General features: G+C 49.3%; 1 protein-coding gene across 3 annotated transcripts in view; it reads right to left on the bottom strand.

Annotated features, from left to right (window-relative positions):
* The window catches only part of SGK3 (serum/glucocorticoid regulated kinase family member 3), a 517,133-nt gene extending 506,736 nt beyond the window's left edge, over positions 1-10,397 (bottom strand). For 2 of the 3 annotated variants that reach the window (XM_078687207.1, XM_078687206.1), the window contains exon 1: positions 10,197-10,397. The gene's annotated coding sequence lies outside the window, so the exon portion shown is untranslated. The remainder of the gene's footprint in view (positions 1-10,196) is intronic. The other variant, XM_078687205.1, reaches the window with a different exon arrangement.
* Positions 10,398-17,037: the final 6,640 nt, after the last annotated feature.

Here is a 17,037-nt window from a genome sequence, read left to right on the forward strand (position 1 = left end):
CACACAGACACATAGAGCGCCACACACACACACAGAGCGACACACACAGAGCGCCACACACACACAGAGCGCCACACACACACAGAGCGCCACACACACACACAGAGCGCCACACACACACACAGAGCGCCACACACACACACAGAGCGCCACACACACACACAGAGCCCCACACACACACACACAGCCCCACACACACACACAGAGCCCCACACACACACACACAGAGCCCCACACACACACACAGAGCCCCACACACACACACAGAGCCCCACACACACACACAGAGCCCCACACACAGAGTCCCCCCCACACACACACAGAGCGCCACACACACACAGAGCACCACACACAGAGCCCCCCCACACACAGACAGAGCCACACACACAGACAGAGCCACACACACACAGAGCCACACACACACAGAGCCACACACACACAGAGCCATACACACACAGAGCCATACACACACAGAGCCATACACACACAGAGCCATACACACACAGAGCCAGAGCCACACACACACACAGCTCGTCACACACACAGAGCGCCACATATACACACACAGCGCCACACACACACAGACACAGAGCGCCACACACACACACAGAGCACCACACACACAGAGCGCCACACACACAGAGCGCCACACACACACACACACAGAGCGCCACACACACACACACAGAGCGCCACACACACACAGCGCCACACACACACACAGAGCGCCACACACACACACAGAGCGCCACACACACACAGAGCGCCACACACCCACAGAGCGCCACACACCCACAGAGTCCCCCCACACACACACACACACAGAGCGCCACACACACACACAGAGCACCACACACACACAGAGCCCCACACACACACAAAGAGCCCCACACACACACAAAGAGCCCCACACACACACAAAGAGCCCCACACACACACACAAAGAGCCCCCCACACACACACAGAGCCCCCCACACACACACAGAGCCCCACACACACACAGAGCCCCACACACACACAGAGCCCCACACACACACAGAGCCCCACACACACACACAGAGACCCACACACACACACAGAGACCCACACACACATACAGAGCCACACAAACAGAGCCACACACACACACAGAGCCACACACACACACACACAGAGCCACACACACACACACACACACACAGAGCCACACACACACACAGAGCCACACACACAGAGTCACACACACACACAGAGTCACACACACACACAGAGTCACACACACACAGAGTCACACACACACACACAGAGTCACACACACACAGAGTCACACACACACACAGAGTCACACACACACACAGAGTCACACACACACACAGAGTCACACACACACACAGAGTCACACACACACACAGAGTCACACACACACAGAGTCACACACACACAGAGTCACACACACACACAGAGTCACACACACACACAGAGTCACACACACACACAGAGTCACACACACACAGAGCCACACACACAGAGCCACACACACAGAGCCACACACACAGAGCCACACACACAGAGCCACACACACAGAGCCACACACACAGAGCCACACACACATACACACACAGAGCCACACACAGAGAGAGCCACACACACATACATACAGAGAGAGCCACACACACAGAGAGCCACACACACAGAGAGCCCCCTCACACACAGAGCCACACACACACACACACACACACACACACAGAGAGCCTCACACACAGAGCCACACACACAGAGCCACACACACAGAGCCACACACACAGAGCCACACACACAGAGCCACACACACAGAGCCACACACACAGAGCCACACACACAGAGCCACACACACAGAGCCACACACACAGAGCCACACACACAGAGCCACACACATACACACACAGAGCCACACACACACACACACACACACAGAGCAACACACACACACACACAGAGCCACACACACACACAGAGCCACACACAGACACAGAGCCACACACACACAGAGCCACACACACACACACAGAGCCACCCACACACACACACAGAGCCACACACACAGAGCCACACACACACAGAGCCACACACACACACACAGAGCCACACACACACACAGAGCCACACACACACACAGAGCCACACACACAGAGCCACACACACACACACAGAACCACACACACACACACAGAGCCACACACACACACACACAGAGCCACACACACAGACAGAGCCACACAGCCACACACACACACACAGAGCCACAGAGACACACACACAGCCACCCTCACCCCGGGGACTCTCCTTATTTACAAATGGGTTATTCAAGGCCCCCACCAACTCCTAGAGCTCACCCTTTGCTTCCCTCAGTCCTGGTCAGCCGGTGCGCTGGCGTCCATGCCCTGGGCACCCACTGCCCCTCACCACACGCCCACCTCTGCCCAGTAACGCCCAAGGGAACAGAGGCAAGGAAAGCGATTACAACCAGGGAACAGAGACAAGAAAAGCGAGCACAACAGAGAACAGAGGCAAGAAAAAACGATCACAACCAGGGAACAGAGGCAAGAAAAAACGGGCACAACCAGGGAACAGAGGCAAGAAAAAACGATCACAACCAGGGAACAGAGGCAACACTTGGAAGACTTACATATTCTTGGAATGGTTATTTATGCAAAGAACGTCAACTTTGCAAGGACAGAAAGTCCGGTGTTATCATAAGGTTGAAGTTAAGAAACCTATATCTTCTTCCCTTGTTGATTTCAACCCTTCGACCCTCCAGCTGCTCGTTAGCCCTGACTGAGGATAGAAAAGCATTTGACAATAATCAGATATGTGAGTTGAGGCTTTCTCGGCCTCCTGAAGCATTATACCATGGGCTCAGTTGCGTTCAGTCGTCCACAACTTGTCACTCGATTTGAGATACACATTCCGGAGTCCGATTAACTAATTCTGCGTGAACCTAGAACACTCCACCCCATCGGTCAAGTGGGTCTTAACCCCGGGCTGTTCGCTTGCCTCGTATTCCCCAGTCACCAGCATGTCCCGGTGGATCTCCTCTCACAGACACTTGCGCCCGTTGGACGGAAGGTGAAATTATATAGGCTGCACCGGCACGAAAATAAGCAAGAGCGGTAAAAAGAGGAAACAGGAGAAAGATGGCCAATCTCAACTGGATGCTTGCAAACGGAGCTGGAACTAAAGGAGCTGTGTGAGTGGAGATAGGCGCCCATTTGGGGTTGGAAGGAGCTGAGAAAGGCAGGGAAACACAACAACGGGACGCGATTAAAGTGAAGTGGGAGGGGGGCGGGGGGCAAGAGTGGCGACAGGGAGAGAGACTGAGAGCGAAAGAGGGGGTGTGGGAGGCGGGAGGGTGAGACGGAAGGTGCATGGGTGCCGGCTGAGCTGCGAGCTGCTGACGTAAGGCGCGGCTGCTTGTGAGGCGCAGGCTGGCTGTGGGGCTGGGATTCATGCAATGTGCAGCCGTCCAGCAGCAGCAACCCCGCCGCGCCGGCACTGGGTTGAGCCCCGCTACTGTAGGCGCACAGACCGGGAGAGAGTCCGCAGGAGCCGCCGGCAGCAGGGCGACTTCCAGGACCAGAGCCCCGGGCACGGCGGAACCTCGTCAAATCATGCTGGATTGAGTGCCCGGCGCTGGAACCGATGCACCCGCTCTGAATCCGAAATAACCTGGGAAGCCGAGGAGAAGAGCCAGCCACCTCCGCGCCATGGAACTTACAATGGAAAACCTGGGCAACCGGCACAGCGTGTCCCACTCCCAGGCCGGGGAGCTGATATGGGGCTTGCACAGCAGGCAGGCGTCTCCTACAGCCCCGGCGGGCACCTGGCCAACGACAAGATGCTCTCCCCCAATGGCTTCGGGCAGCATGCCGCCATGCTCTCCAGGAGCAAAGACTACCTGGGCAGAGGACACGGGCCCCCGGGGGCGGCATGATGGGCCCTTTGAATGGCATGCACCCGCACGGGCACCACCATTCCCAGTCCAACGGCGCTCTCCTCGGCGACAGGGACAGGCAGGCGTCCACGTCGGGCTCTCAGTCCAACTCCAGCCAGATGGAGGAGATTAACACCAAAGAGCGCTCCATGGCGGGTCCGGGGATGTGAGGGTGGAGGGACATCCACGAGCCGGGAACGGCTGAGAATAAACCCCTCAGTCGGAGCCAGTAGTCGCTGCACCGCCCCTTGCAGGCCAGAAATGGATCTCCAAAACGGCCCGTGATTTTCGGATTCGGGGGCGTGTTTTTCTTTCTCTCATCTTCCCATTGGCTGGAATGTAAAATTCCAGCCAATGGGAAGAGGAGAGAAAGAACCTAAAAAAACACGCCCCTCAATCCGAAAAAGACAGGGCTTAAATGGACAGACGCCCCTCTTCTCCAATGGCTGGCCTCCGTGTAGGAAGCCAGCCAATGGAGAAGAGGGGCGGGTTTAAGCCCCCACTCTGGAAAACATAAAATCTCGCCAGCGAGACAGCGCAAGCGCAGCCTACGCAGGCCGAGACCTAAAAAGGGAAACTTTCAAAACGTGTGAGTTACGTGTGAGGACATTTCCTCACCACTGCGTCACATAATAATGGGGTGCAAGTAAAAACTAAAAACGTGGCGTCGTTAGTAGATATTGCCTGTATGTAAAACCACTGTCAAAATGTAATCAACCACAAAATGCTACCGGCTTGACAGATACCCCATACAATCGATGACTAACACAGAAAAATAAAGAAGCCAAAGCCTGAAGGAGGATGACCCAAAGCCTTTTATCTCGCGCTCTATGCATATCTCCATACACTTGTTTGTATTTTTTGTAAAATGAAAAACATGAGATCTCGCAACAGACAACTAAATCTGTTAGTACAAATATAGCTGCCTATAGCAACACCTAACAATAACTGGAAAACCAATAGGTAGTTCCTTTATAACGAGAGTACCAAACTATTGGCTTCACCAATGCTCATTTGTGAAGCATTGTTAAAAAAAAAGTAAAATGAAAAACATTTCAATGAAAAGAAAACATAAATTAAGGCATCCCAAAACAGTGTGTTTACTTCAATATTTTCAATCTTAATAACTGATACAGTTTATTCTTCAACTTTTACTTTTTATGCAGGAAACCCTGAACAGAATTTAAAAAGACTAAGTTGAAATGTAATAGAAAATACTTTGCAAAGCCTAATTTACTTTCCTCTGGACTGAAACAAATGCTAGAGCCATTTGGTGCTCAGCAGCAGCCTAAAAAGCAGAATTATGGGCCTCCAACAAAAGAGACATCTCTTTTCCAGTGACTCCAAGTACAGCTTCTGCCTCAAATGCCAGCTCAGATCAGGAGTACACCAATCTCCCAGTGCCGTAAATGCTGACTTTGTGTTCCAATACCTGGGTTTTGATGCAACATGTGAAATGCAGGAGATAAACCAAAGCCAACTCAATAAAGTCTGCTGTTAAATCATACCCTACTAAAGATATACCTGCTGCTCTGCTTTTATAAATGAGTTGGGAGGCATGGAAACAGCGCTCGAACAATGAGGATGTGATGAGGGAAGACAAAGAACGGGGGAAAGAGCATGAAAACACATGTTCCTGTGGAGTGCTCAAAGAAAAAGAAAAAAGTAGTTCCTTGACATGAGCTATGAAAGGATACAAATCACCCACTCAAAAGGATGGAAATCAGGCAATGCTTCTAGGAAGAAACATGAAGAGGAAGGAAGGCCTTGAATAAGAAACAAGCAAATTATACTGGCAATAAAGTCAACCAATGATAAGCAACAGGCTCATCTAAAGTCCACGGTAAGTATTGTTATTGTACACCACAGCTTTCCAAACTTTTCATGTGGTGACACACTTTTTGGAGATGCATCATTTTGTGACACAGTAAGGCAGTGTAGCGAGCGAGCGAGCCCGAACCACCTAAGGGTGACTCGGAGGGGGGTTCTCTCCCAGAAGAAAATTTTGAAGCAAAAGTGAGCAAATGGTCTCCTTCTGTCTGTCTCCCTCCCTCTGTCCCTCTGTCTCCTCTGCTCCCCTCCCTCTGCTCCCCTCCCTCTGCTCCCCACCCTCTGTGGCCCACCCTCTGTCGCCCACCCTCTGTCGCCCACCCTCTGTCTCTCTCTGTCTCTCTCCCTCTCTCTGGCTCCCTCTCTCTGGCTCCCTCTCTCTGGCTCCCTCTCTCTGGCTCCCTCTCCCTATGTCTCCCCCTCCCTGTTTCCCTCCCTCTGTCTCCCGTCTCTGTTTCCCTACCTGTCTGTCTCCTTCCCTCTGTCTCCCCCTGACTCCCTCCATCTGTCTCACTCTGCCACCCTCCCTCTGTCTCCCTCTCTCTGTCTCTGTCTCCCTCTCTCTGTCTCTTTCCTCTGTCACCCCCTGTCTCCCTCTCTCTCCCTCTGTCTCCCTCCCCCTCTCTGTGTCTCTGCCTCTGCCTGTCTCAGTCTCTGCCTCTATCTGTTTGTCCCTGTCTCTGCCTCCATCTCTCCGTCTGTCTCTGCCTCTATATGTCTGCCCTTGTCCCTGTCTCTGCCTCTATCTCTCTCTGTCTGTTCCTGTCTCTGTCTGTATCTGTCTCTAGGTCTGTCTCAGTCTCTCTCTCTCTGTGTCTCCCTCCCTCTCTCTCTCTCTCTCTCTCTCTCTCTCTCTGTCTCCCTCTCTCTCTCTCTCGCTCTCTCTCTCTCTTTCCCTCCCTCTTTCCCTCCCTCTGTCTCCCACCCTCTCTCTGGCTCCCTCTCTCTGGCTCCCTCTCTCTGGCTCCCTCTCCCTATGTCTCCCCCTCCCTGTTTCCCTCCCTCTGTCTCCCGTCTCTGTTTCCCTACCTGTCTGTCTCCTTCCCTCTGTCTCCCCCTGACTCCCTCCATCTGTCTCACTCTGCCACCCTCCCTCGGTCTCCCTCTCTCTGTCTCTGTCTCCCTCTCTCTCTCTGTCTCTTTCCTCTGTCACCCCCTGTCTCCCTCTCTCTCCCTCTGTCTCCCTCCCCCTCTCTGTGTCTCTGCCTCTGCCTGTCTCAGTCTCTGCCTCTATCTGTTTGTCCCTGTCTCTGCCTCCATCTCTCCGTCTGTCTCTGCCTCTATATGTCTGCCCTTGTCCCTGTCTCTGCCTCTATCTCTCTCTGTCTGTTCCTGTCTCTGTCAGTATCTGTCTCTAGGTCTGTCTCAGTCTCTCTCTCTCTGTGTCTCCCTCCCTCTCTCTCTCTCTCTCTGTCTCTGTCTCTGTCTCCCTCTCCCTCTCTCTCGCTCTCTCTCTCTCTTTCCCTCCCTCTTTCCCTCCCTCTGTCTCCCACCCTCTCTCTGGCTCCCTCTCTCTGGCTCCCTCTCTCTGGCTCCCTCTCCCTCTGGTTCCCCCTCCCTGTTTCCCTCCCTCTGTCTCCCGTCTCTGTTTACCTACCTGTCTGTCTCCTTCCCTCTGTCTCCCCCTGACTCCCTCCATCTGTCTCACTCTGCCACCCTCTCTCTGTCTCCCTCTCTCTGTCTCCCTCTCTCTGTCTCTTTCCGCTCTCTCCCTCTGTCACCCTCTGTCTCCCTCTCCCTGTCTCCCTCCCTCTCCCTCTCTGTGTCTCTGCCTCTGTCTCTGCCTGTCTCAGTCTCTGCCTCTATCTGTTTGTCCCTGTCTCTGCCTCCATCTCTCCGTCTGTCTCTGCCTCTATACGTCTGCCCTTGTCCCTGTCTCTGCCTCTATCTTTCTCTGTCTCTATCTGTCTCTAGGTCTGTCTCAGTCTCCCTACCTTCCTCTGTCTCTCTCTCTCTCTCTCTGTCTCCCTCCCTCTCTCTTTCTCTCCCTCTATCTCACTCACTCTGTCTGTCTCCCTCTGTCTCTCCCTCTCCCTCCCTCCCTCTTTCTCCCTCTTTCCCTCTCCCTCCCTCCGTCTCCCTCCCTCCGTCTCCCTCCCTCCGTCTCCCTCCCTCTGTCTCCCTCCCTCTGTCTCCCTCCCTCTGTCTCCGTCCCTCTGTCTCCGTCCCTCTGTCTCCGTCCCTCTGTCTCCCTCTCTCTCTGTCTCCCTCGCTGCCGCCCTCTCTCTCTGTCTCCCTGTCTCTCCGTCTCCCTCCCTCTGACTCCCTCGATCTGTCTCCCTCTCCCTCCCTCTGGCTATCCCATACTACCTCCCTCTGTCTCTGTCTCTGTCTCCACGGTTTCCCTCTCTCTCTTTCTCCCTCCCTCTGTCTGTCTCCCTCCCTCTGTCGCCCTCCTCCCTCTGTCTGTCACCATCTGCCTCCCTCTCTGTCTCCCTTAACTCCCTCCCTCTGTCTCCCTCTCTCTGCCTCCATCACTCTGTCTGTCTCTGTTTCCCTCCCTCTGTCTCCCTCCCACTGTTTCCCTCCCTCTGTTTCCCTCCCTCTGTCTCCATCCTGCCAATGCCCTCCTCCCTCTGTCTGACACCCTCTGCCTCCCTCCCTCTGTCTCCCTCTCTCTCTGTTTCCCTCCCTCTGTCTTCCTCCCTCCGTCTCCCTCTGTCTGTCACCCTCTGTCACCTCTCCCCAGCTTCCCGGGCATACACACAGCCACACCCGAGCACTTCACAGGTCTTTAAAAGAGCATAGAGCAGAGTGTCTAGGAATGCCTCTTAATTAGCAGCACTTATGTGCTAAGTGCCTGCGACACACCCACCATTTGCAGGCGACACAGTACTGTGTCAGGACACACAGTTTGGAAATTATAGGTCTTCTGCAACAAACAGCTAACAAATGTCTGTAGGCGAGACCTAAAAAGGCAGACAGATTTCAAAACTGATTTTACAAATACTCTGCCAGTCATCATCATCGAAACAACTTTATTCGGCCTAATTAAAGGCCATGAAAGCACAAAAATAAACACAATCTTCACATTGCCAGTCAGTAAGAGAGTATTGTGATATGCCACATAGCTCTATGGGCAAATCCCCACCAGAACTATTCTTTGGGTTGAAGATTCACACCAGGATCACTCATGGGACAACTTATCCACCCTCTTCATTAGAAGAAGTGAAGAACGATTAGAATCGTACGAAAAAGAAAATAATGGAGTGTGTAAGGAGTGTCTAGCCCAAAGCATGGAGCCAGGGTGACATGCAATGGGACTCAATGTTGACCACATACAGATGAAGTGCTATTTTTGGTCCTAACGAATAACTGTGATATATGGTCATGGTTCCATGATCACGGACAAGAGACAAAGACACCCAGTGACATAGAATTCATCATTCTCCAGATAGCTGAAAGGCGCTCTCCGTGGTTTTCTGTCTCAGAGAAGATACGGATTGTGAAGAGCTGATCGATGAAGAATCTCTTGACATTGATTACATTCCTGACACTCTGCACACACCACTTTACAGTATCTAATCTCAACTCAGAAATGTCAGGCCTTGGGAAAGACTTGTCACTGCATTGGGCTATAGTGGTTTGATTAAGTCAAAAAGGGATGTAGTGCGGTCACTGCTGATGCCAGCTACGATGTGTGTGTCTCGGAACCAGTGATTATAAGAGTAGGGCCTGCTTGGAGGAGCAAAGATAAAACACATATACTGCTAAGCTCCTAGACCCCCGAAATACCACAACCTTTGGCACCGATTGTGCTACCAGTTAACAGTTCTAAACATCAATATGTACCTAGCCTTCTACATCTTAGCTGTGGTCAGCGAACTGATAAGCATGAGTAAATGTAAACTCAGATAAGACGGTGGGCAGACTTACACACTAGAGCTATCTTCGTGCACAACATAAACAGTTATCTAATTGTGTTGCCGCCTCTTAGTCAAACTTTTCCAGTTTAGAAATAAACACCTTTTTTTTTTTTAAATGTACCGCCGCCCGTCTTGCTCTTTAAAGTAGTCGAGTTTCCTCAAGCATCCACTTTTGAGACAAGCTGTGTTTACAGAACAACCTCTTCCTGCCTTCTTTAAACGTAAAAAAATGCGGACTGCAAGAAACGTCTCAAAGTCAATAAAATGAACTCCAGCACCGAGCTTTAAAAAGACTTTAACAAGCTTGTTTCAGTGCGCTACAAAACGCCTATAAAACGTGAAGGAAGTGAGCAGGGCTGTGCGTGGTGCAGTTTGTAAGTTGTGAGAGCAAAACACCCCCACCCCGTACCTCGCTCATGGAAACAAAACACTGTGATCGTTGCTCGTGTGACCAGGCGTCTGTCAGTAGCAACGCCGCTTTCAAACGCAAACCTGTCCTCTAGCAGCGCAGCATACAACACAAGTAATATATAAGTCTGTATATCACTTACCAACGAGGCGCCGACCCGTGTGTCCGGCTGCAGCAGCCCGCCCGCTCGCTCGTGCCCTGGTGTTTCGAGTTCCGCCTGCCCCCTTCCTGGATCCCGGGCCGCTCGCGAGGCGGTGTGTGTGTCTGCTCGGAGGGTTTCCTGGCGCGTCAGCAGCTGAGGCCGGGCGGGCTCCACCCAGAGGCCGGAGAGCTGACAGCAGCAGCACCGCGGCGCCACAGACAGCAGCACAAGCTGCCAACTCAAGGGTAACCTACGCTTCTCTGTCAGGTCGGGGGTTTCTTGCCGGGCGGCTGCAGGCCTGCTTTCGCTTTCAGTGGCTCTGAGCTTGAGGCACTGGTTCGGTCGGGCCTTACATGATGAGGAACCAGGGATTCTGCCATTTTTAGGGCTGGACAATAGACCGCTTTAGCTTTTTAAAATTGTATCTAATAACTTCAAATAATTAAAAAACAAAACACAAATTACATATATTTGAACCTAGCAGGGGAGGGATGATTGGGTCAGCCTTTATCCCTTTAAAATGTCATTCACATTTTGGTTCCAGCCACAAGAGGTTATAGAATGGGGCGAAGGGTCAGCCCATTTCAGCTATTGGGTAATTTGTAGAGTTGCCATTGGTTTAATCACACGTGCACATCCACCTATAAAGAAGTGCAATACAGTGCCGGGCTTGGAAGATAAAACGTTCCTTAGGCATTTTACTATCCATTCTTTATTAAAAAAAATTACTCGCCCTTGTGTGTTTAACATATATATGTCTTATGGTTGAAGTAAATCAAAGCTAATTGTAGCTTTTCCTGCTACCAATAAGAATTACATGTGCACATCTAACATAATCACAAGAATGTCATCCAAGTGTACTTTCATTGGGGTGAAATTGCAAACTGGTGTATAAGCATTTAGAAGCATCAAAAGCCAATATATCCCACCCCCTAACATCGAGTGTCCTTTTGTGGTTAAATTAAGTGTGTGGCCCAGCCAACCTTTTGATGGCCGCAAAAGGCAAAATGGACAACTTGACACTAGTAACATTTGATATACAAGTTCACTGGAGGCAGATTCGCCAAGATCCTGCCAACCAACAACCTCAGAAACAGGTTTCAAGGGGAATAGTCGTAAAACAAGCTCACTGGACCACTATCTGCCAAGGCTATTATCAGAAATAAATATCCGCCCTTAGCATGAAAGGTCCTAGTCAATGCATAAAGGAAATAGTGATGCAGCCAAAAACTCTACTTCTTGACTCTGGCAATATGGCTGGACTTAATAGGATAAAAATATAATTCCAGAATAGAAATTTGCCTAGCACCGTAAAGGTAAGTCTCAATTCTATTAAGGACACGGAGGTGAGGATTATGCTTTAGTCTTTCTCCACTTTATTAACATATAAATCTCATAGTGGCCAGAAAGACTTATTTATAAAAATCTTTGAATGCATTAAAAGTAGCAAATGAACAAAGAAAACATCAACTCCCATAACACCAAGGGAGGTGTCCAACAACATAGTCCTTCCATAGTGTCCATAACCAATACATAGTCCTTTCACTCTGTCTGTCCCTCCTCTTTCTTCCTGCGAGACATCCTAATCCATCACTGGTCCTGTTTTGAACCAATGTTTCCCTAGAAGAGCAGAAACAGCATAAGGGTTTCAAGAAAAAACCAATCTAAAACTACAAGGCTTCAACAATTGAATACGAATGAATGAATACTTTATTCGATATTTGCATATCATAAAAGTACAAACAGTACAACATAAAAACACATATTTAAAAAGATGAAATGCATTTTGATAAAAAGATAAAAGTTCATAGTATTTACATTTAAAACAGAGAATTCAATGATGCATTAGCAGCAGTGGGTATAACATCAATTTAGCTACCCGAGCCTAGCTCTAGTCTTTGATCAGGAGTTTTGCACGAATGGACCAGGCACTGGCTAAATATTTAGCGACCCAGCATACAACCAGCATGGATGTTACATTTGATAATAGAATGCGCAAGGCAGTTCTGCACTCTCTCACACCCAGCTCTCTGCATACCGGTTTTAACCATTTTGATCTCGTTTTTTTGTATGCCCTACAAGCGAACAAGAAGTGGGAAAGAGATTCGCTTGTACAAGGGCACCCAGGGCAGTTAAGGGAGTGGGCGTGAGCCCCCCTTCCTTTCCAACCCGCAATGAACTTATTCAGGGGTAGGATTCCATATCTCATTTTCAGGAAGAGAGACCTATCCCTTGGGATTTGTATGAGATCTAGGAAGGGCACAAGTTTTTTCTAAGGTTTAAATTCCATAAATTGTGTTGTTAGTACCCCCCACTTTGCATGTTTTGCTTCATTCTCCTGTACCCAATCCCAATAGATTTTTTTGATGATTTGCTTGTGGGGAGGGGACTGGGAGGTCCAAAATTGACCCAACCCTAGCTTCAAAACCATCTGCCTTAGTTTGGTTAACCATGGTATCTTATTTGCCCTGTTCAGGGTAATCAGCTCATCCAGAACCAACGCATAGTTTGCCAGTTCTGGTGTCCTTCGCAGGTGCACCCAGAACAGCAAAGGGCAAAGACGCACCACGTCTGCAATAGAATGTTTACCCATATCTAAAAAGAGGGGTTTTAGGGGTGTAGAAAACGGGAGAGCAACCAGGTCCCTCACAAATTTATTCTCTGCCCTTACCAGGTCGATGGTATTCTCACATCCCCACAGCTCTGAGCCATAGACAGCAGAGGCTACGTCCTTTCCTTCATATACTGCCAGTGCTGGGGCTACTGGTCTACTAGTGGATAAGCGCTGGTTTCTCAGGATTGCTCTTTTGAGGTTTAGAAGCATTTTGGCTACATGGGAGTCCCATTTCATTCGGTTGTTAATCCTGATGCCCAGGTAGTCAAACTCTTCCACCACCTCAAGTGGGGCCCCGTTTAGTGTTATGCTCGTCTTCCTAGCTTTCTGTTGTGCAGACAGCACCATCAGTTTAGTTTTGGAATACGAGAAAAACCAACTGTATCAAATACATTTCCCAACTAAGACTGGAAATCTTATGAACATGAATCGGTTACTTACCATCATATGCGTGGGTTTGCCAAACCGTGCCCCGGGTGGGAGAATCCTCGACTCCGTGTCCTTAATAGAATGGAGGCTCAGAATATGCTAGTTTAAAGCTTACAACCTGAGCTACCTCTATTACAGGTTTGAAGTAAGACCTTTTAAAGGTCGAATCCGAGGACCAAGCACGCATCAAGACTGCTAGATGAGCCCCTAGAGAAAAAGCCTTGGAACCCATCGCACCCTTGGCTGAGTGGTTGGCCCCAAATTGCTTTGTGTCAATGCCTGCTTCCTGCATGACCCAACTCACCCACCTGGCTATAGTGGGGGAAGAGACAGCCTTGTGCGGTTTTCTCAGAGCGATAAGAAGTTGACGCTCGCATGGAGGGCAGAGTTCCGGAGTTATTTCTTTATATGCCTTGAAGCAGCTCACCGCGCATAATTTTGAGACAGCTGGAAAAGCCGGGTACGAGACTATCCAGGTATGAAACTTAGTGCGTCGTCCCACTGTGAACACTACCCCGTCTGGGGAAAAAACTCTCGTTGAGATATCCAATGCACGGTCATCAGAAACTCCCCTGCAGGAGACTAAACATAAAAGCATTGCCAGCTTGGATGAGATTTATTTTAAAGAAAGGTCCCTATTCGGTTGCCAAGACAGAAAAAGGTTCAAGACTCGATTGACGTACCATAGGGCCGAATAGCTTGGTTCTGGGCAAAGGTAAGACGGATACCAGGCAGAAGCCTGCAGACGAACTGGTGTTCCCCCACTGGAGCCCCATCTATTGAGCTGTGACCCGCTGAAACTGCCGACCTCATCGCATTGATTGAGGGATATGCCAAACCTTCTGTTACCAAGTCCGCCAGAAAGTTCTGGATTGGAACAAAACCAGCTAACACAGGATCCAAATCCCTTCAAAGACACCAATGAACCCATCTTGTCCAGGCGCAACAATAAAGTTTTGTGGTGCTATTTGCCCATGCTTTTGACAAGAGAACTTCAGCCGGTCTCGAAAGGCCCGGGAGCGACCACCATTGCCTGAAAGCTGGCACGCCATGAGAAGAAGAAAACCCTGGGTGACCAGATGATGAGGAACTCTGTCTGGGTTCAGAAGCAGGTGAGGAAACAGGGGGAGTAGGATTGGAGAATCCCAAGAAAGTTCCAGAAGAACTAGAAACCAAACTTGCGATCTCCAACACGGGGTCACCATTACCACCTCTGCCCCCTGACGGCAAATCTGGGCCGCCGCTCTTGTGATCATCAAAAATGGGGGAACTGCGTAGCCCCTCTCTTGGCTTCAATCCTGGAGAAATATGTTTGTGGCAGAAGCCATTGGACCCGGTCGCCAACTGAAAAATCTCGGGACTTTGTGGTCCAGACGTGACGCAAATAGGTCTACCGAGAAAGGCCCCCACAGGTTCTCCAACCACTGAAAGACCTGAGGATCCAGTTTCCATAGACTGGAATTGTGGAGGTTTCTCGAGTGCCAATCCGCAATCTGATTGTCCTGGCCTGGAAGGTATTCCGCTGTTACCGAGATGTGATGAGCCAAGCAGAAACCCCAAAAGTCCTTGCTAGGGCTCGTGAGCGAGGACTCCCCAAATGGTTGACGCATCGAACCACTGAGATGTTGTCCACCTTTAGGAGGACACATGACCGCACTCCGCCCCATGTCCAACAACGAACCACAAAGGAACCTATCAGGAGCTCCAGGCAGTTGATGTGGGGGTTCTGCTCGTTTAATAACCAAACGCCTCCGGTGGAGAAATCCTCACAGCGGGTGCCCCAGCCTGATCTGCTGGTGTCAGATTCTATGATGATGTCCGGAACCGAGCCGAAAATCGCCAGACCGTTCCACGCCTCCATGTGGGTCAGCCACCACATAATATCCTCCTTCTCCTCAGTAGAGAGAGGTACCCACTGATCGTACTACAAACCTCTCTGCTGGTGGTATGCCTTGAGGCTCTGGGTAGGTGTAGGGGTTGTCTTGTCCTTACAGAGCGGGGTCACACATTTACCTGAGCTAGGTCCAGGAAGAGGTGAGGTCCTTTCCCCGGGCACACTGGGTGAGTACTTGAAAATCTTGAACACTAATGAATAGATTACCGTTTTTAACAGACCTTTGAACCTAATAAGGGTCCACATATGTTTTTGTTGTTATAGATCACACCAGGTGCCAAGGAGGAATTGAAACAGATGTAGGAGAAATATATCCTTTACTGTTATTAATTCACTTGTGTGTTTTTTATTATAATTTTTTCACACGGTTCTCACTAATTTGGCAGTAGCATTCTTTGAGAACAGAGACCCTGACGAAAGCCTTGGGTTTCCTCCCATAATAGGCTGAAACATGTTGGTGCTCTCGCAGCTATTTGTTTAAACTGCGTTTATGTTGTTGCACTGTTCTTGTTTTTAACAAGGAAGGGGCTTATGCCCAATAAAGTAATTTTTGTTAAAGCTCCCTATCCTGTTTTAACTATCACATTCATCTTCATTCTTTTGCACTGCACTTTCCCATCAGATCATCATCATTTGGTCTAATCTAGTAATTGTAGGTCATTACCCCATGCCAAAGATGGGGGTATGCCGTATGTCTCAATGATCAAGAGAGAGAATACCCTGGCAGGATTACCAAATGAAAACATTGATCCATACAAGTTATTGATGGGAATCCATAATGGGTTTTGATTAGCAATTACAGGTGGCCCTTTTCTTGGCGATCTGGTCTGTTGTTCATAACTGTTAGCCACTTCTTTATCTTGATGTACTTTTTAGACATGAAGGTATTTTGAAAGATATTCAGATCAGGTTTCTGATTTAGACCTCTAAGTTTGTTTGTTGTTCATGTTGTTCCTTCAAGGGGATAGAACTTAGACAGGTCTTTAAATGTCCCTTTAGCCCTCCGATACCATTTTGTTAGTTATATATTGACAACTTTCATAACAGCATCACTGGATTTTAAAGACACACCAATTTCAATAGACCACCCATGCTTACAAGTTTCCTCAATTGGGTACAGGAAAAAAGGTGCAGAATTTGCTACTGTGCTCTTAATAAATATTTATGCCAACTTACTCCTGGAATTCAAGAAGCAGGCAATATCAGAAATTATAATCTTGTTGTGAACAATGAAGGAGAGTCACATGGGATTAGATTTAAGAATAACTGTGGACTTTAACATGAATCTGTTTGATGATAGTCCATGTAATGTTGGACTTGATGTTTTACCCAAGTGTGTATTTGTAAATAAAAACCCTTCAAAACAAAGTAAGAATTTAGTGACCATCTTTTATAACATTGGTGTTCACTGTTTAGTAGGTTTCCATCAGATATACCTGTTATGTTAAAATTATTTGTACAGCGCACGGACACCAGGCGGTTTCATGGCGCTAGGAGCGGAAGGCCAATCATAGGCTTGCCGGAACAGATGGGTTTTCAGAAATTTCCTGAATAAAAAGTAACTGGATGTTGATCTGATTTCATTAGGAAGAGAATTCCATAACCTGGGGGCCAAAGATGAAAATCTGAGGCCACCGTGTTTTTTCCGTTTGAAGACGGGGATGGAAAGCAGGTTGTGGTGGGAGGAGCGGAGATCGCGGGAAGGGGCATACCGATGAATCCTAGAGGCGATAAAAACAGGGCCCTGACCAGATAGTGCCTTGAAGATGGTAAAGCCGAGTTTGAAAATGCAGCGTTTGGCCACCGGGAGCCAGTGAAGGTTCCTCAACAGAGGGGAAATATGTTGGTGTTTGGGTTGGCGAAAAATAAGCCTGGCTGCTTGATTCTGCACCAGTTGTAAGCGG

The sequence above is a fragment of the Lissotriton helveticus genome, chromosome 4_1 (genome assembly GCF_964261635.1).
Source record: "Lissotriton helveticus chromosome 4_1, aLisHel1.1, whole genome shotgun sequence".
In the NCBI taxonomy this organism is placed as follows: domain Eukaryota; kingdom Metazoa; phylum Chordata; class Amphibia; order Caudata; family Salamandridae; genus Lissotriton; species Lissotriton helveticus.